Consider the following 10,415-nt stretch of genomic DNA (forward strand, 5'->3'; position numbering starts at 1 on the left):
ATTTAACAAAATGGAAAATTAAACTCTGACTTGGGGGTGAACAGAGATGAGATCCAGTCTCCTTCAACCATGTGCAGTTATGTTGTACTTGCTGTAACCACACCATTTAATAGGAATAGTAAATATAAATAAGAGCAACAGTTTTAGAAAGAGCACTTTTTTTCTTGGCAGTATGGCAGATGAACCCAGCACCCTTGGCAGTGGCAGGCAAGTGCACTAACAATGAACTACACTCCTTGCCTAAGAACAACAGTTTTAAGCAGTGATTTCTTCCAATATATTATTTGGCAATATATTTGTGTCTTAGCATTGAAATAAGGGTTCTAGAAGGGCTAATGTTGTGGGGTTTTTTTTGTGGTGGTGGCATTTTTTTTTTAAGTCTAAGCCACATTTATTTGTATAGTAATGGGCAACAGACACTGGAAGTTCATACAAATTCCTAAAACAACACTGTTAATGACTCGGTACACTCGTGTGCTATCCTGCTTACATATTTAAATATAGATGAACTTCCTTCATTTTGTAAACTTTCATACAATACTTCCTTAAACAAAAAATAATTTCTTCAAACCACAGACTGGCATGTTTTAGTTAGAGTCAACGCAAAGTGTAAGACGAGACCACAAACGCAAAAACCAAAAATTCCCCTCGAACTTCTTTCCCCTGGAAAGAAGTGATTATTTTAACAGTTTACACGCTGTTATCACACAAGTAACCATGAAGAGCGAAGCATGATGATCTCATAATTAGGAAGAAAATGACAACCAAATTATTGTTTTTTCTACCAACCACACAGTTTAAGAAAACAAGAAAATGCTTAGATTAAAAGGAGGGAAATTAAAAAATAGTGAACAATCTTTAGAGAGAGTCACTCTCTCACAGCCACAAAGACCTGATTCTGGACTGGTGAGATGGCTCAGTGAACAAGCTTAGAACAAGCTTAGCAAAGCACAGGGACCGTGGTTCAATCCCACAGCACCAGATGCCAGCCAACCCTGCCCCCAGGTGGGCTGAGCTGGCCACACACACACACCCACACACACACACACACACACATACACACACACAATAATAAAATAAATAAAAAAAAAAGACCTGATTCTGACAGCTCAAAAACATTGTCTAAGGCAAACAAAAGTGAGGAAACCTGAGTAACATTCTAATTGTGTTTAGCATCTAATGACAAAAGCTACAAACCTATCAAGAAGTTATTCATTAAAGTGTCAACAAGGACATCCCAAAAATAATGAAAGAAATGTACATTTATTTCTACAAAAGCAATACATGATACAGAATTACAGGAGAAGGGGACAGACTTAAAGATTTACCTATTAAAATACAGATTCTTACTTAAGAGTGTATGATATTTAAAAATAGATGACAAGGAATGTTAATTTTTATTATTATTTTTACGTATTTTGGAACCTCACATAATTTTGATAAAAAACTTATACAAAATTATGCAAACAGTATAAAAATGTCTGGTAAACAAACAGAATGTATGTTCCAAAAATATTTTTTTACATTATGTACTTCTTAAGGCAGGATCTTCCTTACAGGAAAATAAGATCTGTAACTTAAAGGAAATCATTTTACTCATCAGATCTTCTGCTACAAATAGGCTAAGAAAGACTGGATTCTTTCATTCATGCCTTTAGTCTTTCTTGTCTGATTTTCAGTTGAAACAGTGAGAATTATTTTAGACTGAAAATTGGAAAAAAGTTTATTAATAAAGTTGGCCATGGGACCCTTCCCAGGTTACAGATCTTAAATGTCCAGCTGGCTTCCAAGTACGATTCCAAAATACTTACAGATCAGAAGCATATCTGGCCTCTTAGTTTTGTCTCTGCTTAAATACCTGCAACATTTTAACAAGGGAGTGGAAGGACTGAAGGAGTAACAATATCTTAACAAAGGGGGGGAAGGCTAAACTAGAGATTCTTTTGCTAAGGTATCAAGTTAACCCAATTGAGATGCAGCACATTCCCCCCCTCTGTGACGTATTTTTCTTTCTAGGAAATATAGACTCATAAGTTGTTGGTCTATCTTTTGTGGCCATCATAGCTATTATAAAACCTTTTGTTCTCTTTTGCCTCATAGTCTAAGTGGTCTAGGATCTTTACAATAGCTGCTGAATAAAACAGTCTTTTTAACTTTTGACTAACATCTGGTCCCCAGGCTAAAAGCAGTGTAAAAGGCTATGAAGGGGGGGCCGGGGAGATGGCTCAGTAGGATAAGCACTTGAGTGGCAAATGCAAGGATCTGAGTTCAATCCCTAGTTCTACCAAAAAAAAAAAAAAAAAAAAAGAAGGCTATGAACAGATGGGTTGATGTTCTAATATTGTTCACTGTGGTCCCTTTAAAGTCCTTTGCAGTGCCTGCAGCTGCTGTTGCAGGGTCAGAGTCCCAGGGTCTTGTAGTCGCTCCAACACCGGCACCAATGGTAGTGGTCTTATGAAAAGAATTTCAAAGAAAGTGAGCCCATTCTGGTATGGGGTACAATGTGACCACAGCATGGCCATCAGAAGCATAGACACCCAATTTGTACCTGTTTCTTGGCACAGTTTGGATAGAGTGCTCTTCAGGGTGTTATTCTGTCATTATACTTGCCCCAAACTCTGGGGCTGGTAGGCAGTATATAGTATCCATTTTACTCCCAAAGCAGTAGAGAGGCTCTGAACCACTCTACCCACAAAAGCAGGGTCATGATCTGAACCTACTGTCATGGGGAGCCCATACCAAGGAATGATCAGTTCTATCAATGCTTTCACCACCTCTGGAGGTCTCGGTTCTGGTTGGCATATCTTCTAACCATCCTCAGTAGGTACAAACCAGAATCAACAAATTCTTTTTGTTTCTAACCATAGGCTTGATCTCAGTGAAATCTACCTCAATGCCTTCCAAAGGAGGGTTCCCTGTTGGTTCATGCTGTGGGTGAGAAACTGGGTTGTTATGAGCACAAGTCACACATTTATTGACCATTGAGGCACACAGGATCCAAAGTCTGGATGTATAAAAGTAATGGTCAAGCAGTTCTGCCATAGCTGGCTTCCCTTGCTGGATTTTACTAGGTAGCTCCTAAGTCACAAAATGTCCCACGTGTTTAGGTAGGAATACTCTTTCTCCTGGCAGAATTTGCCATCCATTTCTTTCTGATGGCCCTTCTGATTTGGCCCATGTTATCATAGTCTCAGAATACCTAGGTGGCTGAAGGAGTGGTGCTACCATAATGCATGTTTCTGGCAGCAAATCTCCCATAGCCACTCATTTTGCTAATAAATCAGTGGTCCTATTGCCTCAGGCCTTGATGGAACTTCCTTTTTGATGTCCAGGACAGCATATTACCACCATCTGAGTGGGCCACCATACCAGTCACAACAAGTTCAATATCTCTTATGAATTTTTAATTCCCTTTCCTCCTGATTTTAGGAGACCTCTTTCCTAGTAGATGGTGCTATGTACATGTAAAGTGGCAAATGCACACCAGGAGTCTGTAAAAATGTTTAACCTCTTGTTTTTCCCCAGTTCCAAGCCCCTGGTAAACATGATCAGTTTGGATTTTTCGGTTGATGTACTAGGAGGCTGTGCTTCCAACCATACTGTCCATTCTACTGTTACAACTGCTACCCCTGCCCTCCGTACCCCATCTGTCTGTTACTCTTCTCTCATTGCTGGGACAAAATACCCAGCAACCATAATTGAGAAAGGAAAGATTTATTTAACTCAGTTAAATGATTTTTTTTTTTTCAGTACAGGGGATTGAACTCAGGACCCTGCACTTGCCAGGCAAGTGCTTATTCTACTGAGTTATCTCCCTGGTCCAGTTAGTGGAGGTTTAAGTCCGTACTCAGCTGACTCCCAGGCAGAGTGGCACATGGCAAAGGTCATGGCAGAGGCAAAGAGTAAAGCGAGTGGCAGCAGCTGCAGCAGCTAGTTAGCCTCTTTCCTCTCCTTACAGTGAAATGCAGATTACCTGTCCCACTGCAGGTGTAGCACTCAGGCCCACAATAATCACAAACTCTAAAAGCTACCCAATGATTGCATGAGGCTTTGGGGAATCAAATAGATAGAAACCATAACACCATCTATTACCATACTGTCCCCATCTGAGAACAGGACAAGATCAGGGTCTTGAAGGGGCATATCCTGTAGGTCAGGTGTTATAGACACAGCCTCCCTAGTTTCCATACAATCATGTTTTGGGGATTCCAATGATGTTGGCAGTAGAAAAGCAGGGTTAATGGCCTGTACAGTCTTAAGAGTTAAGCATGAGTCCTCAAGAAGGGCTGATGGGAGCCAGGATAACTTGGAAGTCTAAGTACCCTGCCTGGCAAGTACAAAGACCTGGGTTCAATCCCCAGTATCACATGCTGTGCTGGCCCCACTGAAACTGGGCATGTTGGCACATGCCTGTAATCTCAGTACTGGGGAGGCTGAGACAGGAGGATCACTATGAGTCCAAGCTGTGTAGCAAGACCCTGTACCAAATAAATAAATAAATAAGTAAATAAATAAATAAAGGCTGATGGCAGAACAGGGAGCTTGGGTCCTAAAGACTTTTCTCTCATAATCAGTACATGGCCAGGGATTCCACATGCATATATCCTAAGCCATTGACGCAACTTTCAAATTGCATGGAGCCAGGAGTCACATATGGGAAGTGGTCTGGGTGTACTGGCTTCCCCATTACTACCTCCCATACCGTACTGGCTATGTGAGGATCGAGTGTTTCCTTGGTCGGCCTGCCTACTCCAAAGGAAGGCCATTCTAGTTTACATAGCATGGTGAGCTTTTGTTCAAAATGATACCCCATAACAGAAATTCCATAACAGAAATCTCGAGCATGCTCTGCTCAATCCTCACAAAGAGCAAAAGTACAAGACTAATATAGTTGGGCACAACGATAGTAACTATACCAAAGTGAAGCAACTGGGGAGGGTCTGAATTTCTCTGGGTTTCCAAACAGACTGCTTCAAGTGAGGCAAGAGGGGAGGACAATTACAACCCCAGTGCTGAGATTATAGGCATGTGCTACCACACCTGGTTTCAGGGCTGGCATGGCGTGTCCAGGGTTCCAGGACCAGCCCGACGTGGTACAGGAGATTGAACTTGGGTCCTTGCACTTGCCAGGCAGGCACTTAGACCACTGAGCTGCCTCCCCAGCCCAGAATGTGAATACACTTGTAATCTTAGGATGCAGGTGCTTCAGGGAACATGGGCACATGAGTGAAACACAAACGAGCAATTTAGACAAACAGACAACAATTTCCCAGGAAGAAATGTGTGCCTCCCCAAACATTCTTTACCAATTTGAATGGTAGACTGGCTTAAATCCAATTTAAATGTTAGCCTGGTTTAAAACAGTACAGAGCAGAGCATCATCTGACTGCAAAAACAACCAACCTCACACAGACTCTTGTCTCGGAGAGAACACAAAACTCTCGAGGCTCTCTGCCTGGGAGAAATAGCAAATTTTCCAGGACTCTTGTCTGAGGGAGGTAACAAACCTCTCAGGTTCTTTTCCTGAGCGAAACCAATGCTACTCACTGCTGGAAGCTACAGTCCTCCTACACAAAAAAGCAATCTCATTAAGGATAGAAAAAAAAAAGCCAATTAGTTCTTACTTGGTTGGAGACTGTGACTGTTCCCTTTGTGGCCACGATATCCAGCCCTTAGTCGTTCCTGGGTGGCTAGTTGAGCTCAGGCCGTCAAAGCTGCCAGGAGTGGCTGCGGGTACAGAGGCTGAGGAGCTCTCTCAACATGAGAGTCTTGCCTGTGGAAATCTCATCGGGGCTCCATATGGAATGGAGAAAATTAGTTCCATGTCAGACTGGAAATCAGAAAAAAGAGTTTATTAATAAAGCTGGCCAGGGGACCTTTCCCAGGTTACAGATCTTAAAAGTCCAGCCGGATTCCGAATGCACTTCCCTGATCCTTACATATCAGGAGCACATCCGGTCTATTTTTTGGTTTCATCTCTGCTTAAATGCCTACATCTCAACAAGGGTGCGGACGAAGTGGAGTGACAGCATCTTAACAAGGGTGGGGAAGGCTAAACTTGAGCTTCTTTTGCTAAGATCAAATTAACCCAATTGAGTCCCACCACATTGTCTCTTTCACTTCTTTCTTTAATTTCTTTTTATGTATTTAGTACAGGGTCTACAGGGTCTCACTATGTCGTAGATCGGACTCGTAGTGATGCTCCTGTTTTCAGCCTCCCAAACGCTGGGATTACAGTAGGCGCCACCACGCCTAGTCTCAGCGCGCCCCCCGGGGGCGGGGTTGACACAGCAGGCCGGAAATCTAACCCCCAGCCCCTGCATCTGCCTAAGCAGGTGCTTTAATCCACTGAGCTATCTGGCCGGCCTCTTACTTCTTTTGCCTGAGCGTCTACTTTCTGGTATAGACCTCTTTCTGTTGGAGTAGGAGTTCTTGGTTTTCATTTTTATTTTTATTTTTATTTTTCTTTCTTTTTTTTTTTTGAGCGGGAATTCTTATCCTTTGATCCTTTGGCATCCCTACTACTCCCACCTTTGGAAGATTTGTGCGACCTCTTTCTAGTTCTGAAGTATCCGTCCGCTTGGGATCCACGCTCCTTCTGTGCTTCCTATCTCTATTATGTCCCCGGCCTCTGCTCCGACTTCTACTGTCACTATTACTAGTAGTGTTGCTGCTACTGTCTCTGCTGCTGCTTCTGCTTCTACTGCAGCTGCTGGAAAGCCTAAGACTACCGCTGCTGGATCTGCTCCCACAGCTGCTGCTAGCTGAACTGCTACTAGAACTACTGCTGCCACTGCTTCGACTTCTACTCTTGCTTGTTTTATTTCTAGCATGACTCTACTTCTGCTCCTAGTTCTGGTTTTGCTTTTACTTTCTGGAAGTATGGTTAAGACCGGCTTTACTGGCACCTCAGTGAGTTCCAGATTCTACAGGAAACTCTTTGCCCTCAGACACTACATTTCCTTCATCCTGAATGACCTGAGATGATGGCTGCAGAAGAGCTGATGGTAAAGTCTCAGGCTGAGGGATGGGCTGGGGCTGGTGTGCTGGCGGGGCTACGGCTGGGGCTGGGGCTGGGGCTGGGGCTGAGGCAGGCTCTGAGGCTGAGCCACAGGCTCAAGTTGAGGCTCAGATTCTTTTCCTCCTTCTCCTCCTCTTCCTCCTCCTTCTCCTTCTTCCTCTTCCTCTTCTTGAGTGCTCTAAACTTTTTGTGGAACCAGGGATTGGACTCAGGCCCTTATGCTTGCCTGGCAAGCACTTATTCTTCGGAGCCATCTCCCCAGCCCCTTCTTTTCCTTTTTTTCCCCCTCAGACTCCTTTTTCTTTTCTACAGCACTAACATTCTCTTTTCCAGGAGAAAGAGATTTCCATTCTTTATCTGACTCAACTTCCAATTCCATCTCTGACTTCAATTCTTTGCTAGTTTCACTTTCTGAAGGCTCCATACTTTTAGCTTGATTAGGTTCCACTATACCCCCTGCTCAACAGTTATATTTTTTAACATTCTTTCGCATCACTAGTGCCATCCACCACTTCTTTTTAGCCTTCTTTTTAGCCTGACTGCTACTTCTCTCTCTTACCTCAGTTTCCTCCTCCAACTTAACCTCCATTTCCTTTTCTGTTTCTCCTCTTCCTGTTCTTTCTCTGCATCATTATGAAATACACCGACTTCCCTTTCCTCTTTCTCTTCTGCTTCCTGTATGTCTACATATTTGTGCTGATTACCTGTGTCCTGCAACTCTTCCTCTCACTGAGCCACCTTACCCTCTTCTTGTTCCACCTTCTATTCTTTGCAACATCTGATGCTCTTTCTCCTTCATTGGTTGTCTTGTAGGCCTATTCGCCAATGTTTATTTTTTTCTGCAAATTTGATGCGTCCATCTTCAAATAAAGCATTCATTTTTGTGATTCTTCTATTAGTTTTTGGGCAGCTGGACACAGTTTTCCAGGAATACAGCACAAATGGAGCTTTGTCTTAGCTTTTATATATTTAATCATCTTGGCTTTATGCTCATTCCACTCTTCTTGGAGTTGTGCAAGCTCAACCTTCTGCTCCGAGAGCCACAGCTCTGTCTGTTTAGCATGCCTCTGTTTAAACAGCTCTCTCTTTTTATTTTCAACCTGCTTTCTCTCTTCTTCTGCCTGAACTTCAAGTTTTTGTTCAATTTCTTGTCACCTCTTTTTCCTTTCAGTAGCAACAATGGATTCTTATTTAAAATTTTGAAGAGTACCCATCAAGAAGCCAAATATTGTCTGGTTCTTTTGCTTTCCCTTTTCATTCATATTTTGATCCTGGATATGGTCACTACATGTGTACTCTTTGGAAGTAGCTACAGGTGAAGACTGTGCTGCTGGCTTTTTCACATCATCATGTTCTGGGTCACTTTCTTGGTGTGATTCTCTTCTTGTCCGACACTCTCCGTCCAGCCTACTGACTGACTGCCCTTTCAAGGTCTCTGTGTTTGGCTGGGCGTCTTCTTCCACTATCTGAGAATCCACACCTCAGCAGTAAACTGTCAAATCCTCTGCCTCCACCAGGACCAGAAAAGGTCAGCAATGTGGCTTGGATGGACCTCATGTCATTCTGATCTTGTGTGGTGAGCTTGGGAATATTATTGTGCACATTTTTAAGGCTCTCTTTGGCCTTTTCTAGCTGCTTCTGCAAAGTTCTCACCATGACTGCCATCTTCCTCCTGCAGAAGGATTTCAACTTGGTGGTGGTATTTGGGGTTGAATCTAGGGTCTTGCACTGACTGAGCTATATTCCAGTCCTTTTTATTTTTTTAAACTTTGAGACAGGCCCTTGATAAATCACTAAATTGCCCAGACTGGGCTGAAACTTGGAATCTTTCTGCTTTAGCTTCCCAAGTAGCTGGAATTACAGGCAAGCACTACTATGCATAACATAGAGATATCACCAATAATTTAAACACTAAAGATTAAAAATTATCTTATATTTTACTCAAAGCCAGTCAAGTTTACCTTTTCTCCTATGAAGCCTTACTAGATAAGATCGAGGGTATCTTTTTAAGTAGTCCTATCCCTTTAAGATAGAATATGCTGATATAATTATTTTATCTTTGTAGGAAGAGAGCTACCTAGAAGGGTCCATCTATATGCACAGTTATTTGCTGACTAATCACTTCCAAGGGTTCAAAGTCAGATGCAGAAGTATCTTTCTATGTAAACTTTACATAGGAATTGATTGCTTAGAATCTGAGAAATCAACCATGAGTGCTTAGTGCAAGCACCATGTGATGTGTTGCTCTATGTTCTTAATCTTCTGTGCAGTATAATTACTAGTCCTTAAAATTTGGGCCAATGTAGCCAAGACTTCCTCTCCATGAACCTGAGTGATAGGAAAATTCAACATTTGTGTGTGACTTAAAATATTTCCTCCTAAAGCTGGGCTGGGTGACACACACCTGTATTCCCAGCACTAAGCAAAACTGAGTCAGGAGTGTCATGAGTACAAACGAAACCTGGGCAATGTAGTGATTTAGTGAGACCCTGCCTCAAAATTAAATGAATGAATGATTGAATGAATGAATAAATGCACTTTAAAAATGGGCTGGGTGTGTAGCTCAGTATGAAGGCACCTGGTTCAGTCTCCAGTAACCACCTCCCATCCCCCAATTTCCCTATTTTAGGGGCTCAGATATCTTTAAGCAACATATTAGGGTTTGAGTTTAGAAGGCTAGTACATCTGGACTTTCATAAAATGCATGTTAAAGTGAAAAAATTCACATTTCTTTTTTACTTAATATATATATCAATATATATATATATATTACATTTCTTATTTCTGGGAAATAAAACATTTTTATGCTTCAAGCCAAAGTGTCACATTTATGTTATTTGAAAAAAAAGACCTCCATATGAAATAATTCAATCCCTGAATATACACTATCTCAGATTATCACTGTTTATGTAAAATCATAATTGTTGTTTTCTTCAAATTTGTACTTTGATCACATGGCTTTGCTTTTAAAATAATGATGCCATATCATCTCTTTTTATGATATTTTTAGATAACTGAAGCCAACAAGTTTTATGACTTTGTCTGTGCCAGGATGACAGAGTGCATGAGAATAAGTTTAATCCATCCTATAACTAAAAAGAAGGACATAAAATGGGAACATTTTCTCCAAAAAGGTCATGCTTCAAATAGATGGAGAAATGAGAAGCCTACTGTGATAAAATCACCATGGTACTAGGAAATAAACAGGCCTGAGAATCAATGGAGCTGATTAGAAGACATAGAGAGAAAACTACAAACAAATTCAGCCATCTTATCTTTGACAGGGGTAGGAGGGGGCAAACATATTCACTAAAAGAAAGATAGTTTTTTAATAAATGGTGCTGGAAAAACTGGCTTTCCACATACCAAATGCTAAAATTAGATCCATGTCTAT

The 10,415-nt window shown here is 41.6% G+C and overlaps 1 pseudogene; it reads right to left on the minus strand.

Moving 5' to 3' along the window:
* Positions 1-1,654: 1,654 nt before the first annotated feature.
* LOC101565505 lies at positions 1,655-8,686 on the minus strand (annotated as a pseudogene).
* Between the last annotated feature and the right edge of the window lie 1,729 nt (positions 8,687-10,415).

Source organism: Octodon degus, unplaced genomic scaffold (assembly GCF_000260255.1).
Source record: "Octodon degus isolate 3935 unplaced genomic scaffold, OctDeg1.0 scaffold00474, whole genome shotgun sequence".
NCBI lineage: Eukaryota > Metazoa > Chordata > Mammalia > Rodentia > Octodontidae > Octodon > Octodon degus.